Source organism: Dysidea avara, chromosome 1, assembly GCF_963678975.1.
Source record: "Dysidea avara chromosome 1, odDysAvar1.4, whole genome shotgun sequence".
In the NCBI taxonomy this organism is placed as follows: domain Eukaryota; kingdom Metazoa; phylum Porifera; class Demospongiae; order Dictyoceratida; family Dysideidae; genus Dysidea; species Dysidea avara.
The window spans coordinates 23,271,412-23,294,617 of record NC_089272.1 but is presented as its reverse complement, the minus strand read 5'-3'; the positions used below and the strand labels follow the sequence as shown (position 1 = coordinate 23,294,617).

General features: G+C 37.5%; 2 long non-coding RNA genes across 2 annotated transcripts; one reads left to right on the top strand and one right to left on the bottom strand.

Moving 5' to 3' along the window:
- Positions 1–2,401: 2,401 nt before the first annotated feature.
- Positions 2,402–3,113, bottom strand: LOC136249110 (uncharacterized). Its single transcript, XR_010698049.1, has 3 exons — positions 2,710–3,113; positions 2,564–2,653; positions 2,402–2,478 (listed from the first exon to the last, which is right to left on the bottom strand). It is a non-coding gene; the product is annotated as an uncharacterized lncRNA (long non-coding RNA).
- Positions 3,114–12,601: 9,488 nt separating this feature from the next.
- Positions 12,602–13,850, top strand: LOC136249106 (uncharacterized). The gene is made up of 5 exons (XR_010698048.1): positions 12,602–12,697; positions 12,753–12,833; positions 12,906–13,182; positions 13,235–13,660; positions 13,715–13,850. It is a non-coding gene; the product is annotated as an uncharacterized lncRNA (long non-coding RNA).
- The last annotated feature ends 9,356 nt before the right edge of the window (positions 13,851–23,206 follow it).

Below are 23,206 nucleotides of genomic sequence, written 5' to 3'. Positions count from 1 at the left end.
AGTTTGAAATTGTATAGCCACCTGCCTGTTAGGAATTAGGATTGCCACTACCATTAGCATTGGAATGAATTGGTAGCTGTTGCTTGTGCCATCATTGTTAAAATTGTAACCTTTATAAAATAGTTTGAAATTGTATAGCCACCTGCTTGTTAGGAATTAGGATTGCCACTACCATTAGCATTGGAATGAATTGGTAGCTGTTGCTTGTGCCATCATTGTTAATAGTTTGAAATTGTATAGCCACCTGCTTGTTAGGAATTAGGATTGCCACTACCATTAACGTTGGAATGAATTGGTAGCTGTTGCTTGTGCCACCATTGTTAAAATTGTAACCTTTATAAAATAGTTTGAAATTGTATAGCCACCTGCTTGTTAGGAATTAGGATTGCCACTACCATTAGCATTGGAATGAATTGGTAGCTGTTGCTTGTGCCACCATTGTTAAAATTGTAACCTTTATAAAATAGTTTGAAATTGTATAGCCACCTGCTTGTTAGGAAGTAGGGTTTCCACTACCATTAACATTGGAATGTTGTTAGGTTCAGCCTTTCCACCACATACATATAAATTTGCATAATATATAAGCTGTAGCCAATTCTTAGTGTATGCCACAACTGAACAATAGCCACCTGTTTGCAAGGATTGCTAATACCAGTATCTCTTGCTTGTGCCACCACAATTATTAACTGTATAATGGTTTTTCTAAGTTTTTGCTTGTCACCACCTGTTGAATAATAGCTAGCTGCTACCACTTGTGTATAATAGCTATCAATTTGATACTTGTATGACCAGTTTGGAAGAGATCACCACAACTATAAAAAAACTGTAGCCACTACTTAAATATTGTAAGTTTTGCTTGTCACCACCTGCCACCAGTTTAGCCACCAAATAGCTAATCCATTGATCCAGTTTAGTTTGTGTTTATGAATAATACATAGCTGCAGGCTTGCCTTCACCTGTTGTTTAGCAGCCATCAACTATTTGTTTACCAGGAGGAGATGAATGATTTATAGTCACTTCACCATTGAATTCTTTAGAATTGAAAAAAATTACTCTTAAATTGAGTTGCGTTTATGCCCTTTAAAGTTTTCACAATACAAATATGGTTCCCACCTTGTTTGATAGCCACTGACTAAGTATTTGATTGGATTTCCCACCTTATGAAATTCTCACCTCATATCTTGAGGTGTTAAATCATTTGAAAATTCAGTAAACGTACTTTAATTTCAAAATTACTGCCTTGCTCCCACATAATTCTGCATAAAATACCAGCAGTAGAAAGGAATATGGCTCCCACCTTATATTTGATAGCCACAGACCAAGTATTTTATTTTGTTTTGTTTGATTGAATTTCCCACCTCATGAAATTCTCACGTCATATCTTAAGGTGTTAAATCATTCAAAAATTCAGTTAACAGCTGATACATATCTTCTAGGTTGACAGCTGATATTATTTTTCACTTTTGTTTAATTATAACAATAATTCATTACCTATAGCTACATAGTTGTCTAATTTAAAAATGCTCACTATTCCCTTAAGTGATGTGAATAAACCAAACTGCATTGGAAGAGTGGTTGGCTGCTGAAACTTCAATGCGTGACCCTGCAGGTGATAAGTTGATGTAACTGGTGTCAGGTATGTCAATACGATTCTGAATTATTAACATAGTAATAGTTTTAGTTGGTCTCATCAGCATAGTAGAGTTGGCCAGTTTAGTATTTCTGTAACACTTGAGTGGTAGGAATAATGAAACCTTACAACACATCTCTGTATACTGACTCAGTGCTAGATATATCCTTTTGCATGTGTGGTGCCCAAGCATACTCCAAAATTGGAGACTATATATATAGCAGTTGGCCTTGACAGATACTGGACAATCCTAGAGGTTGCATTGTAGAAAACTTTGTTAGCTTTATTGGTAACTTCTCAAATATGTTGTGACCATGATAGTTTGGAATCAATAACTATGTCCGAGTATTTTGTGTGTTCTATTTCACTATAACTTAATTGTGTAAAATGTATTGGAAAACGGATAGGATTATGTTAAATGACTTGGTTGCACACTTTTCTAGTGTGTGTGGGTCCTGCAGGAGAAGTGACAGTCTTCTTCTGAATGGGTCTGTAAAGAATGACATCATCAGCATATATATAGTCTGACCGATGAGATGATATTATTAGGTAAGTCATTTATGAATCGTAAGGGGCCAGCACAGTGTCCTGTTGGATCCCAGATGTTACGTCAACAGGGTCAACGTTTACTATTACCCATTGATGTCTCTCTGAAAGAAACTGCTTTAACCATTCTAGAAGGTTGCCTCTAATGCCATAATGATGCAACTTGTAATATAGGTATTGGTGAGAAACTGTATCAAACACCTTTGAGAAATTCAGCAGGTATTGCTGGCAATGAATCATGTCTGTGTGATCCTTCATCCTAGTTGCTCAACTTCCAAATGTTTGTTGTAATACAAGTCCACCTGTAACAAAAATTGTGTATTACAGTTAACAGTGAATATTCATCACACAACATGGAATGTATACATGGTTTATATTATTACGCACCTACAAGTGGGTTGAAACTACTTGTCATTGATGTATGATGACTGACACATTCTGTTTCACTTAGCTTGTGCCTGTTAGTTCTGAAATAATCTATATCAAAATAGCAACAGATGAATTCACATCTACTACTAACACAAAATCCTTACCTTTGATTTGCATCAAATAATTTGTTTTGTTCTCTACTCTGTATTGACATTTCAATCCAAGAAACTCAACATTTCCAGCAGGTATAATCAGAATTTCTTGTTAGGTTTTACTCCAAAATCTTCTGATTATATAAAGATGTAAAAACATGACATCTTCAGGTTAATCTAAAGATGGACAAATCTTGAATATCTTCAGGTTTCAATTAATCTAAAGATGGACAAGCTGGATATCTGTTACATTTTAGCAGGTATGTCCAGTCATTATGCCTTTATTGTTAACATTGACATTGTACACTTGTAACCATCCTCTGATTACTATAAGCAAATCGTGAACATATCGAGTGAGAAATCATGACTCCACCACAAACCAAGTCTGTAGCTCTGTACAAGATAACTCTAATAAAATAAGCTCTTCACCATTTTTTTCTTTTTTTCTTTTTTTTTTTTTTCCAAGTAACCATGGATGGAAAAGCTGGATATCTGTTACATTTTAGCAGGTATGTCCAATCATTATGCCTTTATTGTTAACATTGACATTGTACACTTGTAACCATCCTCTGATTACTATAAGCAAATCGTGAACATATCGAGTGAGAAATCGTGACTCCACCACAAACCAAGTCTGTAGCTCTGTACAAAATAACTCTAATAAAATAAGCTCTTCACCATTTTTTTTTCTTTTTTTTTTTTTTCCAAGTAACCATGGATGGAAAAGCTGGATATCTGTTACATTTTGGCAGGTATGTCCAGTCATTATGCCTTTATTGTTAACATTGACATTGTATACTTGTAACCATCCTCTGATTACTATAAGCAAATCGTCAACATATCGAGTGAGAAATCGTGAAATGCAACAAAAAGCATTTACTATAAACCTCCACCACAAACCAAGTCTGTAGCTCTGTACAAGATAACTCTAATAAAATAAGCTCTTATGTACAACACCACATAATGCATCACCTTTTTTTTTTTTTTTTTTTTTTTTTCTTTCTTTCTTTTCTTTTTTTTTTTTCCAAGTAACCATGGAGCAAATAATTTACATGTATAGCAATACATCAATAGATTGTGCCTTGATGTATAAAAGCTGACACATTTGGCAAAACCATATCTTAATTGTGTGGTAATCTCTTTCAACAGCCAGTTTGTCTTGTGTTTGCATGTGTGTATGTGCATATGTCCATATCTTAATTGTGTGGTAATCTCTTTGCACAGCCAGTTTGTCTTGTGTTTGCATGTGTGTACGTGTATATGTCCATATCTTAATCGTGTGGTAATCTCTTTCAACAGCCAGTTTGTCTTGTGTTTGCATGTGTGTACGTGTATATGTCCATATCTTAATTGTGTGGTAATCTCTTTGTACAGCCAGTTTGTCTTGTGTTTGCATGTGTGTACGTGTATATGTCCATATCTTAAATTGTGTGGTAATCTCTTTCAACAGCCAGTTTGTCTTGTGTTTGCATGTGTGTATGTGCATATGTCCATATCTTAATTGTGTGGTAATCTCTTTGCACAGCCAGTTTGTCTTGTGTTTGCATGTGTGTACGTGTATATGCACTTGAGTATGTACCTTAATCTTGCTAATTGCTTGGAGACAATAGTACACATTTCCATTTAATTGATGCATGTCATACATATTTTGTACATGTGGTTTCCAAGTTATATTAGCATAATTATGTATTGTTCCTCACGGACCTGAGCAAGGAAGAGCAACCTTGCCATTTGCTTAGAATGTAAGAATAATCTTTTGTAGTTTCCATTTAATTGATATGTTGTACAGTACGTACATGCGTGAATTTAGACAAGGTATAATGATCTTGCCAATTGTTGGAATAAACATCTTGTTCTGTTTCTTTATGCACTTGGGAAAGGTCATGCAACCTTGCCAATTTTGCTTTTGTGCACCAACTTGTCCTTAGCATGTGTGTGTGTGTGTGTGTGTGTGTGTGTGTGCTGGTGTGTTCTTGTAGAGAGGATCTGGTCATGGCTGCTAGGATACACAAAGTAGCTGGTGAGATTACTAAGACAAAGCTGCTAGTTGCTGGGATTGGTCTCACTGAATATGACTTGGTTCCATTAGTATTGGATGGTATGTAGTTGAAGTGATTAATCAGTTTAAGCACTTGGCATCATTGGTTGAAACATGTGGTGGAGTAGCTGGTGAGGTTAGTTGTAGGATTGCACAAGCTTCCAGAGCATTCGGCAGTCTTGTTTACTGCATCAGATTTCACACTGGAGACTAAGAGAATAGTGTAAAGATATGTTGTATTGGAAGTGTTATTTTATGGTGCTGAAACATGGGCTCCACCCTAGAGTTGGTTAGTGAGTTGGGTAGGTTTCACTGGAGATGTATACGTTGCATTTTGGGTATTAGTAGACCTAAAGGAGTACCTCACTATTGCTGAGCTAGCTGGCAGATTTGGAATGATTGAGTCTATTGGTGAAGTGTTAACATCGTATATATCGAGATGGTTAGGACATGTTGTCCAAATGCCTGACATAAGGCAACCCAAGAAGCTATTGTTTGGTTGGCTCCCTCAGAAGCACCCTGCTCATGATGTCAATTAAGCTCCGTTGGTGAGACAAGGTCTGTCAGGATATGAAGAAGTATTGAGTAGATGAGTCATCTTGATATAAAGTAGCCCGACATCATACCAGATGGAGAATTTATTGCAATGAAGGACTTGATCAGCATGTGATGGCTCCACCTTTGAACAAACCCTCAGAAGCACCCTGCTCATGATGTCAATTAAGCACCATTGGTGGGACAGGTCTGTCAGGATATGAAGAAGTGTTGAGTAGATGAGTCAACTTGGTATAAAGTAGCCCGACATCATACCAGATGGAGCATTTTTTGCAATGAAGGACTTGATCAGCATGTGATGGCTCTACCTTTGAATAAACCATTTATATGTACCACCTGCCATTGATTGTTTCAAAGGAAGCAAGACATTATAAGGCACAGATGTACTACCACCTGTCTTCGTCGTTGACAAAGAGGACACATCCTCTGTTGGACAGCATCATCCCAGGATGTCTGGCTTCAAATTCAGTTCCAGTTCAAGTGTGTGCGTGTGTGTGTGTATGTGCGTGTGTGTGTGTGTGCATGCATGCATGCATACATGCATACATATCTGGCTTGACCATTGTAGTGCTTTCCAAGAATGTAACATTTGTGTATGCATTTGGGAAAAGTACCAACCTTACTCCCTGGAGTTATCATTTGATCAGTGTATCCTGTGTACGATAAGTGTTGTGTTTGTATAGTGAATGCATATGTGCATTTAGCTTGCCAATTGGGTAGAATTACGTCCTTTGGCAGCATCTCATAGTTGCACTAAGCAAACTCTTGCCATATTCATTGTATGAGCTATTGCTCATAACTAAGCATATCCTAAATGGTTAACATAGCAGGGACAAACATTTGTCTTTTCTGCAGTATAATTAAAATGAAAAATCACAGAGACTGGAAAACCATTCCTAGGTTTTGAATGAATAACACCGTGGTAAAGTTATTAAGTATTAAGAGACTAATTTTCCAAAGCAGTCAGTGCCATTAAATAATTCATTGTATGGTCACCCTGAAAGTATTTACAGAAGAAGTCCTGTAGTCATGATGAAAGATTTAAGTGTGTTGCGTATGCATATGTGTGTGCATGTGTATAATTGCATATTCAGGTTTGCAAGCAAAGATGCACAGGTATAGATAAAGCCAAGGAAACTGTATCAGTGTGAACAGTGTTGCACTGTATCTGTGTGTTGTGCCATAATATAAATGCTGGGTAAAGGTGCACTGCATATGTGCATCTGTGTATGTGTGCAAGTGGCTATGAATTAGTTTTCTGAGAACTTTTCACAGACTACTGGTTAGATAAAGAAAAATATTGCTAGGTGCTCATGGTTATATATGGCTGGAGGTGATAACATACAATGATGAAACACACATGAACTATTCTTTAGAATAACCATGCACAAAACTACAGACTTGACATGTCATGGAAATTCACAGGAACACTCTTGATACACACACAAAACCCACAAAACATGATCAACGTATGCTGTTGTTATAATTAGCCGCTTGATCAACTTTAAACTGTGGTATAACTCAAACAGTCAATCAGATAGCTTGGTAGTGAGCTAATGAGATAGTAAAATTGACTCAGCTTAGTCAGACCTTTCATTGTGTAATCTGATTCACAATATAGTTCACAATATTATGTTTACAGTTGCCACAAAACAACTACCAAGCTGTACAATAGTTGAGATATGAGAACTCAATACATACAGTCATTCTTGTATCCATAATGACATAACATTGACACCTGCATCTTCAAGAAATGTAGCTTAGAGATCAAACTTGAACCATTCTGGAAAAAGTTACATATATTTGTATGTGGAACTTGCATGGTCTAGTGTTGGTCTTGCAAGGCTACAAAATATGCTGTTGCCTGTTTGTAAATGGAAATCATTTTAATGTACACTAAGTGGGAGAGTGATGTGCTTTGGGGGACTCCAGATTACGCTGATGCTGACAGCCATGTAGAACATGTTTTTTTTTAAAATACAACACTCTATACTTTCTGTGTCAAATACAACACTCTATACTTTCTGTGTCAGCAACATTTAATTATTTGGTTCAGGATGCTGTAGGATGATAGGTGACAGTCAGACTCTTGACCTGCATAATTCCATGCAGATATTGCTTTAAAATTGAAGATGCTTCATATCTGAGTGGTGAATAATGTGCTCCATACTGCTAAGGTTACACCACCTGTTTTCCTACACCACCAGTTTTCCTAGAAGAAAGGCTGTAGCAATCTATCCAATTACTGACTTATTTGTTGTAAAGTTAGCAAGTCAGAACAGCTCTTGTTGACATGGGTTGAGCAAAGATTAACAGCAGTGTAATTTCTGCAGCACATGCAGTGTCTTAACATGACTGGTGGAATACCATCTAGACCAGGAGACTTGCTAGGTCTAGTGTATTTAAGTCATTTAATGAGAATTTACATTTTCATTTGTGAATGATGAAAGCAACTAATTGGATATTGACAACTGCTTTGTCAAAGTTGTCAGTTAGAGGTTTACTATTATCAGATGACACCAACATGATCTCTTTTTTTCTTCCCTGTATAATAGTGTTCAAAGTCTACCCAGTTTGTCTCAACAGTTATAGAATTTCTGTTGGAAGTGATGATTCCTTAGTCTGTCAAAGGCACCTCTGCATTTTAGCCTTGTAATCAAACATTTCTGGTATGACTGAAACCACAAGATCCAGAGTATGACTACTGTGAGTGCCTTATGAATTGAGTTGTATAGTAATTTACTGTGTAGAACTGATTAAAAGAGTATAAGTACACAAATAATTATATATGCAAATTAGTTCACAGAGAATAGGTATGAGGATAAACCATCTTCACATTTTCCAATGAATGTAGGAATGGCTTTGCTACAAATATTGTGTTCCTTCCAAGACAAGTCCTCATCAATCAGATGTATTTTGCTGTATCCGCTGACCATGGATTGATAATGTTTATGTAGGTCTTTTTTTTTTCTTTTATAGGTAAATGGATACATTTAGACGGATAAAGCTTCATTTGCCCACTTCCACATGTCATTGACATGGTATATCATTTACACAGATGAGGAGTAGAAGTAGTGCTAGTAACGGTGTTTTGCCTTCAAGTAGAACTGACTAAACAGTTTGTCAAATTTTTATCCAGTATAAAAGTAAAGTGGTATCCAGTACATAATTTTCAATGGGAAACTATCAATTGTTTTGGATCCGTGTGAAAAGCATGTTAATTTGTGTTCTGGATGTTGCGGTTGGACTAGTGAGTATAAATAAAGAAATACAAATGATGTGTTCCCACAAGGATCTGCTCTATTTATTTTATTTGTAGAATGCCATGATGTGCTGCTTTTCAATCTCAATGGAATTTGCCTTGGTGTAAAGACTGAAAGATCGATGAAGGTAAGCAGTAACATTATTTCGTACACTGTTTCATTCAATAATCTAGGAGGAATTCCATCTGGACCAACTGCTTTGTTGCAAGTATAATTTATGTTGTAATGATGGATATCCACATATTGTTGATGTAACATTATTGTCACAAATCTTTAATACATTTTTTGTATTGTCAATAATGATGATGTATACTGTGGGATGTAAGTATGACAGGTCTTTGTATTTCTTTTTTTTTAAAGATTTCGACAAGCTGATTTGATTGTATGGTGAGACCATAATACAATATATACAGTTTGTGCAGTAAAAGTAACTGCTATCATTTGATTGTTTAATACCAAGGATATATAACATTTTTTACTGCTCCTTATAAGGAACATAACCATTATTAATTGCAGCATATAATGTTTACCTAAGCATATCATTGCTGACCTAGAGGTATGTACACAGCTACAGATGTGTACATGTATTAAGTACATTAAGGTAAAGTCACAGCAAATATATGGAGAATAATCTTGTAAGAACCTGTTGTTACTCAACAGTACCACTCAAGGTTGTGATGCTACCATCTGAAACACTACATGATTAATACTATTAACAATAGGTTGTAATAACTACTTATATTACTTGTAATAAAACATGCTTTGGCTGGTGGGAGTTGAAAGCAAACTATTGTTAAGTAAATTTTCAATAACCCCTTTTGGTTTAGTACACAGCTATGTGTATACACCGCAGAAGGTTCTGCAGTGATTTATTTATGTAAGGAATTTGTACAATAATTGCATGCCAGCTTGCAGAGCAGAGTTTCACTTGCTGGTAGTAGTGGTATACAGGACATGAATACTTGGCCTGTGGTCAATGATCACTTTTGACCCATGCAGGTGGGAGCCAAATACTATTATAGTTGTTACCATCAAATTGCCAATTGTAGTGTAGCAAGTTAAGGTTGTTAAATAAATGATAATAGGCCAAAGATCTTTGACCATGTCTATATCCACTTTCTCTCCAGTGTTAATCTAGTAAGTGAGATTGTTTTTTTTCTCGTAAATCACTCCATTATAGTCCTGCATCTATTCTATGTCTTTTACCAAGTGAGGATTTAAGATTGGGACACAGTACACTAAGGGTAATGTTTGGTACTGATCTGTACTTAAAACTATAAACTTCCCAACACTTGATCGGCTATATCACTATACTATGGTGTGATGATGATCTTACATGACAGAATTAAAATAAGTGCCACAACTTTAAATGTGTGTCAATGTTGGATCCATGCAGTGTATACTGCTTTGATGTGAAAATGTAGACTTGAGCTCATATTTGGTGTAATCCACATAATGAAATGTTTTGCTCTGTTAGTTATGGGATCTGGGTTGGGGTAACGGACAACTGAAGGTGGTGGAAAAACAGGGATGGTGGCAACACACAAGGTAGTTGGTTGGTGGTGACAAGGTTTGTGTTTGGTGGGCTAAGCCCAAAGGTTATCTGCAAACCTGGGTACTTCATGATCGGTGTAATGAACATTTTGTTTATATGGGTATATCATCTATTTTATACCACAATTATTACATTCATAAGGAATAAATGCAGTTGTCACAGTGATAGTCTACCTATAATAAGAAATTTATATAGTTGTGAAATAATTATGCAGACAAGTATTACTTGCTGCTAGCAATATACATGGTCCATAATCATTCATTAGTTGTCCCAGGTGGGAGCTAATGATATGACAGTTTTTTTATAGTTTATGATTAATGTTAGTTTAATAAACTTTGGTTAGTGGCATGATAAAGGTGGGAGCCATATTGAATGGTACGTACACTGCAGTTTGTACATTATTATATTGGTTGGGTGGCGACTACATGAAGTAGAGGATCACACAGGACATATTTGCTTGAGGTTACAATGATGATCTATATTGTCCCTTTTGATATATTTAACAGCTAATTTACATTTTATATACTATACGGCAAGTTCATTATAACTTATGAAATACAATATTGATCCAACAACTCTCCATATTCGATCCTTTGGAGATATAATGCAAAGACTGTCCTCTGCTACTGGGCCCTTCATCCAGTTGCAGAGTAAGATGTTAGACTTGTTTGTTTTTGTGTGTGTATGTGCTGTACACTTATGAAATATATACATATTATGTAACATACTTATACCGTTGGTCAGAGGATATTTATACACAGTACATGTTGGATGGCCATGGGTGGCATTATCTTTTCAGTCAGAGGATATTATACACTATACATGTAGGATGGCCGTGGGTGGCATTATCTTTTCAGTCAGAGGACATTATACACTATACATGTTGGATGGCCGTGGGTGGCATTATCTTTTCAGTCAGAGGACATTATACACTATACATGTTGGATGGCCGTGGGTGGCATTATCTTTTCAGTCAGAGGACATTATACACTATACATGTTGGATGGCCATAGGTGGCATTATCCTTTTGGAATTGATATTTATTATCATGTTACTTTATACATGTATATATGTGGCTTATTTCTGTATATAGATGTGAAGGTGGTGTGGCATTATATATGTATCTTCTGCCCTTTAAGTGTGAGGTATATATTTGTCTAACTCATTTAGGAGACAAATATATAGCTCACGTGATGGCAGCTTATACAATACCTTGTGTAGTAGATGGTGGCCCTTCCAATCTGTAGTGGCTGCACTCTCTTGTGACAGGAAATTTCTTCTACAGTAGTGGCTAGGGTAATCCTTAGCTGGCACTTTATAGTGAGATACAGTATCAGTAGATGAGATCTGTAATAGAATAAAAGTTGGCACACATCTTCTTTATACATTGATGTAGAATTTAGCATTCAACCCTTAAACCAACATGCCCATTTTAACAAAATGCTTCTAAAAAGGCATCATGGAGGGAATTAAAATGCTGAATGTAGGTCAATAAGATATAGAATGCGTGTACTGACATGTTTTAAGCAATGAAATACCAGTCAGGGTTAGTATGTTACAACCTGTTGATAGTTATAAGCCTAGCAAAAATCTTGCAGAAAATTGCACACAAGATAGATAACTGCAGGTAGCAAATTATTTTAAAACTTACGTAGTTAAGTATTCTAAGGTTTTTAATGCCTTCTTTATAGATTCATTTAAAAGAGTAACCCTTAAAGTCACACAGTCAAGAAAACTGGATCTAGACTTAATATATATGCATTATGACTGGTGATAGCCCCTCACATGCTGCCTCAAAAGAACAAATAGCCATTGTCTTGCCGTAACATCTAAATGTGTGCCTTATGATTACTTGCTGAGAAATGAAGTTGTCTGAAGGAATTAGTAAGTACGCAAGCAGAAATTTTTACCTAATAAAAAGAGTAGTATTCGTAGTAACTTATTGGATGCATTTTTGGTTGCATTGAAAGAACTTTTGGGCTTGGCTATACCACCAAGACAGTATGAAGGTATTGTAAGGCTGGTTTATGGTTAGTGAGAATGTCCAAACTTCTATGATTCCTAATATACAGTACTATCGTATTGTAGTGCAAGAAAATACACATAAGAAAGATTCATGCAATTACCTGGATGTTATAAAACTTACATTGTATGATTCCAGTAGATCACTTGATTGTTCCGACATATGGTGGCATGAGTCATAAACCTGTGTAGGTAGGAACAATTAAAATGATGCTGTGTCTTACATCCAAGAACACACATTATAATGGTACTAACTAACCACAAGTATAATAAAGACTCAAGGTTTCCCATTACACGCATGCCTATGGGTCTGGTGGAATACGCAGCTCAGTTTTTTGACTTTGACAACTTACAGCAGGTAAAATTGGCATAAATTGGTTAATATCAACTGTACCATTAGGTCACTTGTCCAACTGATTACTGTCAATGGTTACAGACCATGTATTGTAACTTCGGTGAAAAATGAATCAAACTACATCGTGGACCTATATGGTGTGCAACTAGAGAAAAAGGAAGTTCTTCAAAGGAGCAACTACTTCTGTACCATGCAAGCAAAGGACCATGGAAGTATGGCAGTGTTTCAACAATGATATTGCTACTATGTGATATGGTACATTTATAGGCTCTAGTCAATGTACCAGCAATTTCTGAGAGGAGGTCTATTATAACTACATGTAGAACAACACTAGATCCTCAGATACAGGTATATGCCTAAACTGTATGCTCATGTGGCTATATGTTGTGAAAACTTCATAATTTTTTCCCTTTTTCATAGTTGAATGTTCTAGACGAAGCAGTTCAGCATAACCCAAATGCTTGGTGGTGGCTAAAGGCTGATGGTTGCGACACAAATAAAGGGTTAAAAGAATCTTCTAGGCTTGAGTGGAGTGGTGATGTGGATCTGGCTGATGGCTTGCTATTAGAAACATACAAGGACTACAGAAAGTGACTGGAGACTGCAGAGAATATTGGTTTACATGGAGACAATGTGGTACAGGAACTTGCCAATGTCTTGGACACAATAAACAAGGATTTAAAATTCCTGCAGTCTCGTATGTGGTTGTAGTTTCACTACCATTTGTTACTATGTGTTATCCCTTGTAGAGATAATCAAGTTCAACAATGCATACTCAGAGAAACTTCAGTCTCATGTGCAAAAAGAGAAAGATCTGATTATTCTGTCATGGAAGGTCAAGGAATTAACTGAGTTAAATGAAAATGGAAGGCAGTTGCATAGGGACACCACCTCTTTGATAAACAAAGTAGAAGAATGTGCTGAAGATAACATACCATCCCAGTTGTGCTCATTCCACCACAAATTAGTTAGCTTCATTAAGGGTGTCAGATGACATCAGCACACTCCAGCCACACACATCCTAGCCTTCATTATCAGTACTGAAGACTGCAGGAGAAAGCCCTATGCTCTCCCTGTACGGTGTATCCCGTATGTAGGAGTGAGTGATGCTAACATTCGTGAACTTGCCAATAAAATCATTACTGAAATGGTCAAACGAAAAATGAATGTTGCAGGTATGTACTTAAATCTTACATGCAGAAAATTTTTGTATTTGTATATACTTCTAGGATTCACAACAGACGGAGAGTGTAACTCACTTCGAACAAAAGGGAATACACGGCCACTCTCAGTTTTCCAAATTCGTGCTGATTCAAGAGCAAAATTCTCACGCATGGGTTTCCAAAAAATGGTCAAGATGGTTACTGTTGTTTGTAAGTCTCTATTAATCATTCATTAAACAACTACGTATGTGTATTCAATATACAAGGTAGACAGTTGGTTAAAAGAGTGTTATGCATAACAATATAAAAGAAAATATTTGTATAAAATATAATATCAATGCAGGCAGCAAAGAAGGAACATATCTGCTGAGCTGTGCAATCCTGCCATCAGTGCTGAATTACTTGGTGAAATTGACAGTTGGCATGCTCAAGGAACCACTGTTGATGATGGTATTGAAAGACTGTGGCTGAGAACAGTTCCTCCTGGCTATACTATTCACAGTTGGATTGAAGGTGCAGTGCTTAAGTGTATTTTGTATGTTGTAAATCCTGTATTCAGGAAAGCATGAGAAAAGAGCTGAGAAGCTTCGCTCCATTCTGGCACAAATGGAATATAAATAACAAATAGAAGTTTTCAATGCACAAGGCATATCTTTCAAAAAGCATTTACATGTACCCGAGATCCATCCAGTCACTTACATATCCTGCACTGTCTGGAATCCGCAAACAAAGTGTGGAGGACGCTGAACGGTTGTTTAGCCCAGGTCTTGTATTATGGATGGAGAATAAGGGGTATCATCATGAAGCAGAATACTTCAAGCATGTACGAAATTGGAGGCGAGCTTGTGATGAGAGAGGACTAACCAATGATCAGGGAAGTGAGTTAAATGCTGGATTACTAAACTATATCCTGGATGATCTTATGCCATGGCATAAAGAAGATGGCTTAAGAGATTTTAGTTTGTTAGAAGTTAACCGATAAGCAATTCATCTACAAATACAGTCCAATAGAACTACCTGTATCACATTGTATATCTAAGGAGTGTCAGTGGAGTCAGAGGATTCAGTAGGGAGACACTTGTAGCTGTTGTGGCTAACATTGAGTCCAGAGAGTGGAGAAAGCAGTTTAATTCTGAACATGGCTTGCCTACTGAACATCCTCGAGCAAGTACCACAGACGATGTTGAATGTTTCTTTAGTCTGTTGCATGATTGTGTAGGGAAGGACTTTACATTGAAAGAGGTATGTCACAGGTTGGGTTACTATTCACAATAATATTGCATTTTAGGTGTTTTATGGTTGGTGAAAAGTAACCGAGGAGTTTTTAAAGAGAATGGACCCAGAACTCCACTATTACTATCATACGTCCAAACACAGCTGCTATTATGAAGACTTGATGCCAGAATTTAGTGTCCAACCAGTGAAGGCAAAATTGAAGAAGTTGCCTCGATTTGAAATACTTGGGGAAAATAACAGAATAACTTTTTCTGTTCGTGGTGACTCTTCCATTCGAGCACAGTTCCACAATATCCCAATAAATCTCCCTCCTCCTCTTGTTACACACAACCCATGCACTCATGAACATCATATGCTATGACACATCAGAATTGAACTTGAATGATACTGATAAAATTGTAAATTAAACTGAATAAGTTGTAGCACGGCTCCTTTGTACACTAAGTGACCAGTCACCATTTAGAGTGATATGAATACCAGTATACCAGCCAGGAGAACTGAAGTAGATATGGTACTTGATATAGTCAAATGATACATCTAGTATCTTTCCATCATTAATTGCACGGTGTACCTCATCTGTTATCTCACTGACAACATAACCGATTCGTTGCCAGCCCGAATTATCTTGACACATGAAAGCAATTGCCTTGGAGTCATGTTTATTGTCTGGTTCAGGTTAAAACTTGACTGGCAGTTTGATACCATCGTCTAGTTTCTTCCTTGCATATTTCAATGTATCCTGGTACCTCTTTTCCTTAGTGACCCCAACACACTTAAAAATAACTGTATGAGTAATTGCAGGAATTGCATCATCTTTTGAGCTGCTGTCATCAAGTGGTGATTCTAAACTATATGTTGAACCATCGACAGATGGTGTTGTACTTGAGTCTCCCACCCAAATCCAGTTCCACAAGACAAAAAACCTTGTCACCTCCAAACAAGTTATACTAAGAAACATCTACAGCAGATCAAGAGAATTCACTGGCCTAAAAGATAAACAGTTATGTCCATATAATTATAACATGAAATGTAATACACCTCAATTATAAGGGTAGCAGGTAGAGTGTGGTCTAATACTGCACAATCGCTAGTAAAACCATCAAATACTTCTAGGTCTCCTCCACAGTTCACCCATTGTAGCTTCACCTCCATTAGTTTTGCGCGAATTACAGGGAAGCTTGGCACAACATATTCAAATGTAATACCCTTGCTTAGAACTGTTATAAATGTCCACACATCGCCATCAGACTCCTCCACTTCATAATCGCTACCAGTAGTGGATTCCGCCATCTTGAACTGATCTTAGCAAAACTATGCAAAATGTCCAATTAACTGTTATAAATTTTGATAGCGCTTGTATTGCTTCCACCCTCCTCTGGTCTGTGCAATTGATCCAGTCACCCTGAAAAATGAACAGTTCCCATTTACAAAAGTAGGGAAGCCATATTGTTACCACAAATTGACATCTTCAGTTGTCAGCAAGCACAAAGGAGGACAAAGGTAAGTCCATGTTGCATGTGATGTATGTACTGTGGTATGCCAAAAGCGCCTGTCCATCAAACACTAAAAAAAATTTTTAAAAATTTAAAAACCCAAACCCTTTGCCTTAGTCAATATCAAGTTAAGGTATCAGGCAGGCAGGCAGGCAGGCAGGCAGGCAGGCAGGCAGGCAGGCAGGCAGGCAGGCAGGCAGGCAGGCAGGCAGGCAGGCAGGCAGGCAGGCAGGCAGGCAGGCAGGCAGGCAGGCAGGCAGGCAGGCAGGCAGGCAGGCAGGCAGGCAGGCAGGCAGGCAGGCAGGCAGGCAGGCAGGCAGGCAGGCAGGCAGGCAGGCAGGCAGGCAGGCAGGCAGGCATGCTGTAGAAAATTCAAAATTTCAAAAATTATATTTTGTGAGATTTGTTCATTTAACATTGGTATTTCCTCATTATGCACACACAATGCAGCACTTCGCAGCTATACAAAAGTTTCTATTTCATACATAGTACGTATAACCAGAATGCAGCTTTCTTCCAATAATCGCCCCACGCGTGCTGGCTCTTTGGTCCAGCATTCTTAGATAAGACTTCTAAAAGGATCGAGTCAGAGAAGTCATTGATAAGATGTCAGGAGCAGAGCCTTCTAGGAAGAGGAGATGGGAGGATGATGGAGAAGATATCCATCATTTTTATCCAGAGGCACTTTTGCAAAGTGCAGCGGCAGGAGGACCCAGTGCCCAGCTCAGTCGTGCAACTCACAGAAGTCACAGTTCATAATCCAGCAAAGTGTACTACAAGGGCTCCCAACAGGGAGCACAGAACTCCCACAGGCCAAGCAGTAAGCCTTCCAAGCAGTAAGCCTTCCAGGGGCATTCCCCGAAGTCTTTTGCATATATATAGCTCTCAACTTGATACGTTTCAGTGCCGGGATTGAGTGAGATCAATGACATACACTTCTGTATAAACACAGCCATAGCTAATTACATCCCATGCAAGATAATAAACACAACATACACAAAATGTGCCCTTAGGCAGATAACTGCTGTGTGTGGTTGTTGTTGCTGCTGTCTCACATACCTTAAACTATAGTGTTGTGTCTATACGTTGTTACAGTCTGCTACCACACACTGGAATTATACTTGTTCTTGTTGGCATATCCATTATATTCTGGTATTGGATTTTTATTCTATTGAAGGCATTGCCATCTTTCACAGTGATCAGCTACTGTACATGCAGCTGTTTGTTCATAGGTTCATAATAGGGATCGCCCATGTTTTTTGCAAAAATCCTAATAGAACGCACACCTAAAAACCACCTTGAAAAGCATCCTTCAACTCAAAACAACCCTCTGGTGGTTCTTTGCAATGAGTATAGGTACAGTACTAAGTACCAAGTGAAAAGCAAACAGTATGTGTATTTCAGACTGAAATATGCCAGTTTGTTCATATTATTATTATTCTTATTATTCATAAATATTATTCTTATTATTCATAAATAATATTATTATTATTCTTTCACAGGCATAGCAAAGTTTACAAGGAGAATCCTGAGATAAAAAGTAGCAAGGCTTGCTGAATGGATCATTGTGCGTGTCCATGACCTATTTTTGATTTCGTTTTCAGATGGAAACAGTTTCTGCTTGCCAAAACGCCATTACGCTCGAGAAGCCATACAAGATTGCACTCAAAGTTAGGTTTTTTGGTGTGCGCTGCTTGTAGCTAATAGAATCTGTCTTTATTAAACTCAGTATAGGCCACGAATCTTAATCTGGGCTAATGACTTTGTTGCAAGGTGGTTTTTTGCTCCGTGATTATTGTACGTGGGCGGATTAAATACTCTAATAGAGCAGTCACTTAAATACTCTAATAATGCAGTCAAGTGTATAACTACAATCCTTGCACTGAATTTGACAGCTATTAAAGGCACCAGTAATGTAAATTGTAGCTCATATTAGGAGACTCTCAGTCTGTATGCACATTGCAATTTGATCAGTTTCATGTGTGTACTGAAATGTTGACAGCGTTACTATGCAGAATGCAAAATTGCACTATTCACAACAGTCTTTATTATCAATAAAAGAAATCTCATAATCTATTACCAAGAGTAAAAAAAACTCTTCCATTATTTACTCTTGCTATTACTGGATTAGTAAAAAAGTACACAAACTAGATGAATTAAAAATTGGAAATTTTAAAATGGGAATAGGAATCGCAGAAAAAAGCCACAAAACAAGAAGGGATCGCTGGGGTGGTAATGTAAACCATAAATCTCTACTCACTTCAAAATGACAGAGCATGTAACTAAAGATTTATGACAGAGAGTCAAAATAGGGATTTGTGGTTTACATTACCATCCCAGCGATCCCTTCTTGTTTTGTGGCTTTTTTCTGCGATCCCCATTTTAAAATTTCCAATTTTTAATTCATCTAGTATTGTATCCATGGCATCATGTAATCATTTTAGGACATATGGCCCAGCTCATATTAAAATCAACTCAAGTGACAGATGGTTGAAATACTCTGCTTCTTTTATCCTTACGATCTGCTCTTGGCAACTCCAGCAAGTAAATATCTCTTAGTTCATTATGATGTATTATAGGTAAACCTCCACAAGGACATTCAAAGGCATGCTCAACTGAGAATTGTTTGCTACACACACAGCTTGAAGGTAGTAATGGTGGTTGCTAGCCATATCGGAGACAGAAAGCATTACAAAAGGGCCCTTTGTGTAAAATAAAACCATGTTCAGAAAGAGGGAGTGTAGTTAGCCAACTGGAAGAACCCATTTCAGTGGCTAACATTATGGCATGATGCGAGGATGGCAATAACGAAGGTAAAAGAGCATCTACAACAGATTGATGATGGATGGATGTATACAATGTTTTGTTTTGCTTTGATCTGCAAACACAACACTTTGACTGGGTAAGTATGGACTGCTGTAAAATAAAGGAGAGATGTAACACCAACAAAGTAACTTGCAGGATTAACAATACCAAGCTCTTCCAATCTGCAGGTAGAAAGCAAATTACATTCCAGTCACTAAAAGCAGCTATACCAGTCAGTTTAGATGAAAATTTTAGTCAAATAGTGTCCTCCAAAGATTACCTTGCAGGCACTATAGTACATAGCTTCTACACTAATGACAAAAGATGCTACTGTAAGTAGACACTCAGACAAGACATGCAATTCTTGATCAGCACATGCAAAGCACAAGAAATCTACCAGTACTATGATAAATTCATTACCATACTACACACTAGAAGAAAAGGTTTTTTTGAGTACAAGACCACAGGTTGCATAGTGAGCATATTTCACATTGTATAGGAAAGAGGTTACTATCAGAACACTATTTAATTGTTTGTCTTTGCCATGATTGAATATAAGTAAAAATACTAGACACAAATAGTGACTGATGACAACTTGTCACTGGCCCAGAAATGAATTAAACTTTTAAAGTGGATCAACAGCTACAAAATACAAACGACCTTCTTGTCCACAAAGCAGATCCTAAAGAGAAGATGATGATGATTCAGAGATACATTTAGCAGACAAAGGTAATGATGGTTTGGATAATTAGTTCTACAGTAGCTATTGGTACAGCATATTAATACAAATAACTAATCTGCGCAGTGTGGTGGACATTTTGCTCAAGACTGCCCAAAACAAAAGCATACGCCTACCAAAGGACATTTATGTGCCAAGAGATCCAAAGAATAAAAAGATGTAGGGAGGTAATAAGATTTTTGTTGCTACAATGAGATTGAAAGCAGACACACAAAAGTCACGACTGGATGATTGACTATGGTGAGAAACAAACGTACATTGTGACTATAAGGAGTTTGAGACCCTAGGACCAGTGAGACATAGTGATGGCCATACTATATCAGCTGTTGCATTTGACAAGGTCAAGGTCATTATACAATGGTGGCAGAGTTGTTTGTTGAAGGACAGATACGTTGTACAAAAAATAGACAATAAAAGGAACTTATTAAATAACTGGAAGGACATTGGTACTGGGTCATCCACATTAGCAAGCTCTAAAATGAACCAGACACTGGCTCATGTCAACCTCATACAATTGCTTCAGCAAGTGGACAGAAAGTATTGACATACAATCACAACATTAGTGAAGCTTGTATACAGGGAAGTGTCATTGAAACCACACCATCCAATGATAGTGGGAAGATCAAAAGAGAAGTTTCAGCTGGTACATTGATGTATGTGGCACAAACCTTTGGCGAAGGTCATTACTTTGTGACAACTACTTGCATTATGCAGAAACAAATATCGTTCAGCAGTAGACCCACCATAATGTCCTATCATGTGCAGGCTTGACTGGTCATGGTAGGACAAGGTAGGACATTTCAATCAAGAGTCAGAATGTACTAATTAAATCAATGTCATCAATGTTTGTATCAATTGTACACACCATTGGTGGCTGTTGTTGTGAGCTAACAACTGTTGCAATTGAATGGGAGTAGGCCTAGAACATTCATGGCCACCCCCTTGGGTTATTAGAATGTAGTGTCACCTAGCAACCAGGTGGTAGTTATGATTAGCAGTACAAGCCATAAGCTGAACAGATAAACTGTATTCTTTAGGCTACATCCCTCTTTTGATAGCTAAGTTACTATGTCTGAGCAAACTGATTTATGGTCAGATATGTAGACTATTTGTACAGATGTAAAAGGATATGTGCTAAACAAATTACGTTATGTTTTATATGGTATCCTAACTAGTATACATCAACAACTCCACATACAGAACACTTAACATCAAAATTAATGGAGCCATACTTTTAGCTTAACCATTTTTAATCACAATGTTTATACTACAAGCATTTACTTACATTGCAAAAGTGGCTTCGCTGTCAATGTGGGATTTGCCATAGTATGATAGTACCTAGACAAAACAATGTAAAATTCACATTAGAGTATACGGTCTCTTTTAATCACCTTGGTGGCATTAAAGTACATGTTCTTCTTGGTGGCTGTGGAAAACTAATCATAGTACATTGAAGCCTTCCCAGGTGATTGAGGAGAATATCAGTAATGGCTGTAAAGAGAACAAATACAATTACATTTGCTATTTTTTAGCATGTAGTATGCTAACTGTAACACAAATAATGTACATTATACATGACTTCAAAGAACATTACACTATACAGTACTTTTTGTACCCATCACAACAATAACTAGCTACACAAGAATTATAGTCAAAATATGCAGCTGTTTGGATTAGATAACACGCAAATGTTCCAGTACACCAGACGTGTATTCTAATACAAAGTTCAACAACTAACTCCGAAGCAAAGAGAAGGTTATTATTTACTATATGTATATGTTAAAGCATAGCCGCGAGTGCTATATGAAAAATGAAGTATGAGGAGCGCGGCCGAGTACTTTATTTTTCATATAGCACGAGCAAGGCTATGCTTTAAATGATTTATGGAACTTTCTAGTCGTGTAGCTTCACCATACACTAGGACTCGTAATTAACAAGCGTTGCATGAACTATTAGCAGCCTGAATGCACAAAAACTAGTTTAACAAAGTAACTCACGCGTATTTCACCATAGTTTGGAATTGTAGACATTCATTGCGTCTTTTGGCAGGTTTTGCTTGCAACCCACAATCGATTCTATTGTGAGTCACATGGTGAAGTATTTCCGTGATATCTCCAGGACTTGTCCGTTTACATTAACAAACGTAACAGCAATGTTATCTTCTCCCACCCATCATCAAAGCATTTAGGTATGTCTATAAAAGCAATCCAGTGGTGGAACTCGTATTGGCTGGGGTGATTGATTACTCAGCACGGCGAGGCTATCAGCCTTCACCGGCTGGGTGATTAGTTGTACTGGCGCAAGCCCCGTAGGCTATTAGCCTACACTAAGGCACGAGGGCAACTGTGCTTTATTGCCTGCAAAGAGTGCTTTATTGCCCACAAAGAGTGCTTTATTGCACCGCAAAGAGTGCTTTATTGAATGAATAAAGCACTCTTTGTGGTGCAATAAAGCACTCTTTGTGGTCGATGAAGCAGTTGGCCAGCTGAGAGTGTACTTTATGAAATTTAAAGTACACTTTTTCCTTTGATCTTGCCCACGCAAAGTTCTATAAATATGCATATGTGTGATCAAAGAAGAGTACGTATATTTCAGAGGTTGAGAAAGTTGTGCATATATTTTAGCCATATCCTGAGTAATTGTGTTATAACTGGTATATTCTATACCCAGTAGATGAAATGACTGTAGATTAACTGTATACAAAGAAATCATTGATGGATCAGACATTTCAGAGTTTTTAGTGGTGCCACACCCATGAGTCATTCACGAAGGAGACACACTGAAAATTCTTTTAGCAGCTCAGGTGATTTAGGTGAACCACCTATAAGCGTTGGCTCAATTACTTAGTGAGAAGTGGAGTTCCCCAATTCAGTGGTGATGGGCTGGCTCCATTCCAGTTTGGGGTTCTCCTTGCTTCGCCCCTCCATCATGTGCATCCGTGGTTCTCGATCACGCTCTAAGCACGTTGGCGTGCCCCGGCAATAGATCTTGCTGTTGCAGAGGGGCATCTACCAGTTCACTAACATTCCATGGGCTTCTGCAGGTTCTTTTAGGTGTCTTTTCTGTAGGTAAATTTTTTCTTGTTCCCTTTTTATGCTTTTCTTCTAACTTGTTTTCCATAGAGACGTGTGGGTGGAAGGGAGTGCCATTAGGGTCGGAGATTTAAGTATTAGAGACCTGCTCATTATTTAGGTAAGGGTTTCGTGAAATGTGTGAAATTGCACTGTAATATGGCAAGTGTAACCACAAAGCATGGTATATGTACCACAGTATGGCACTTTTGAT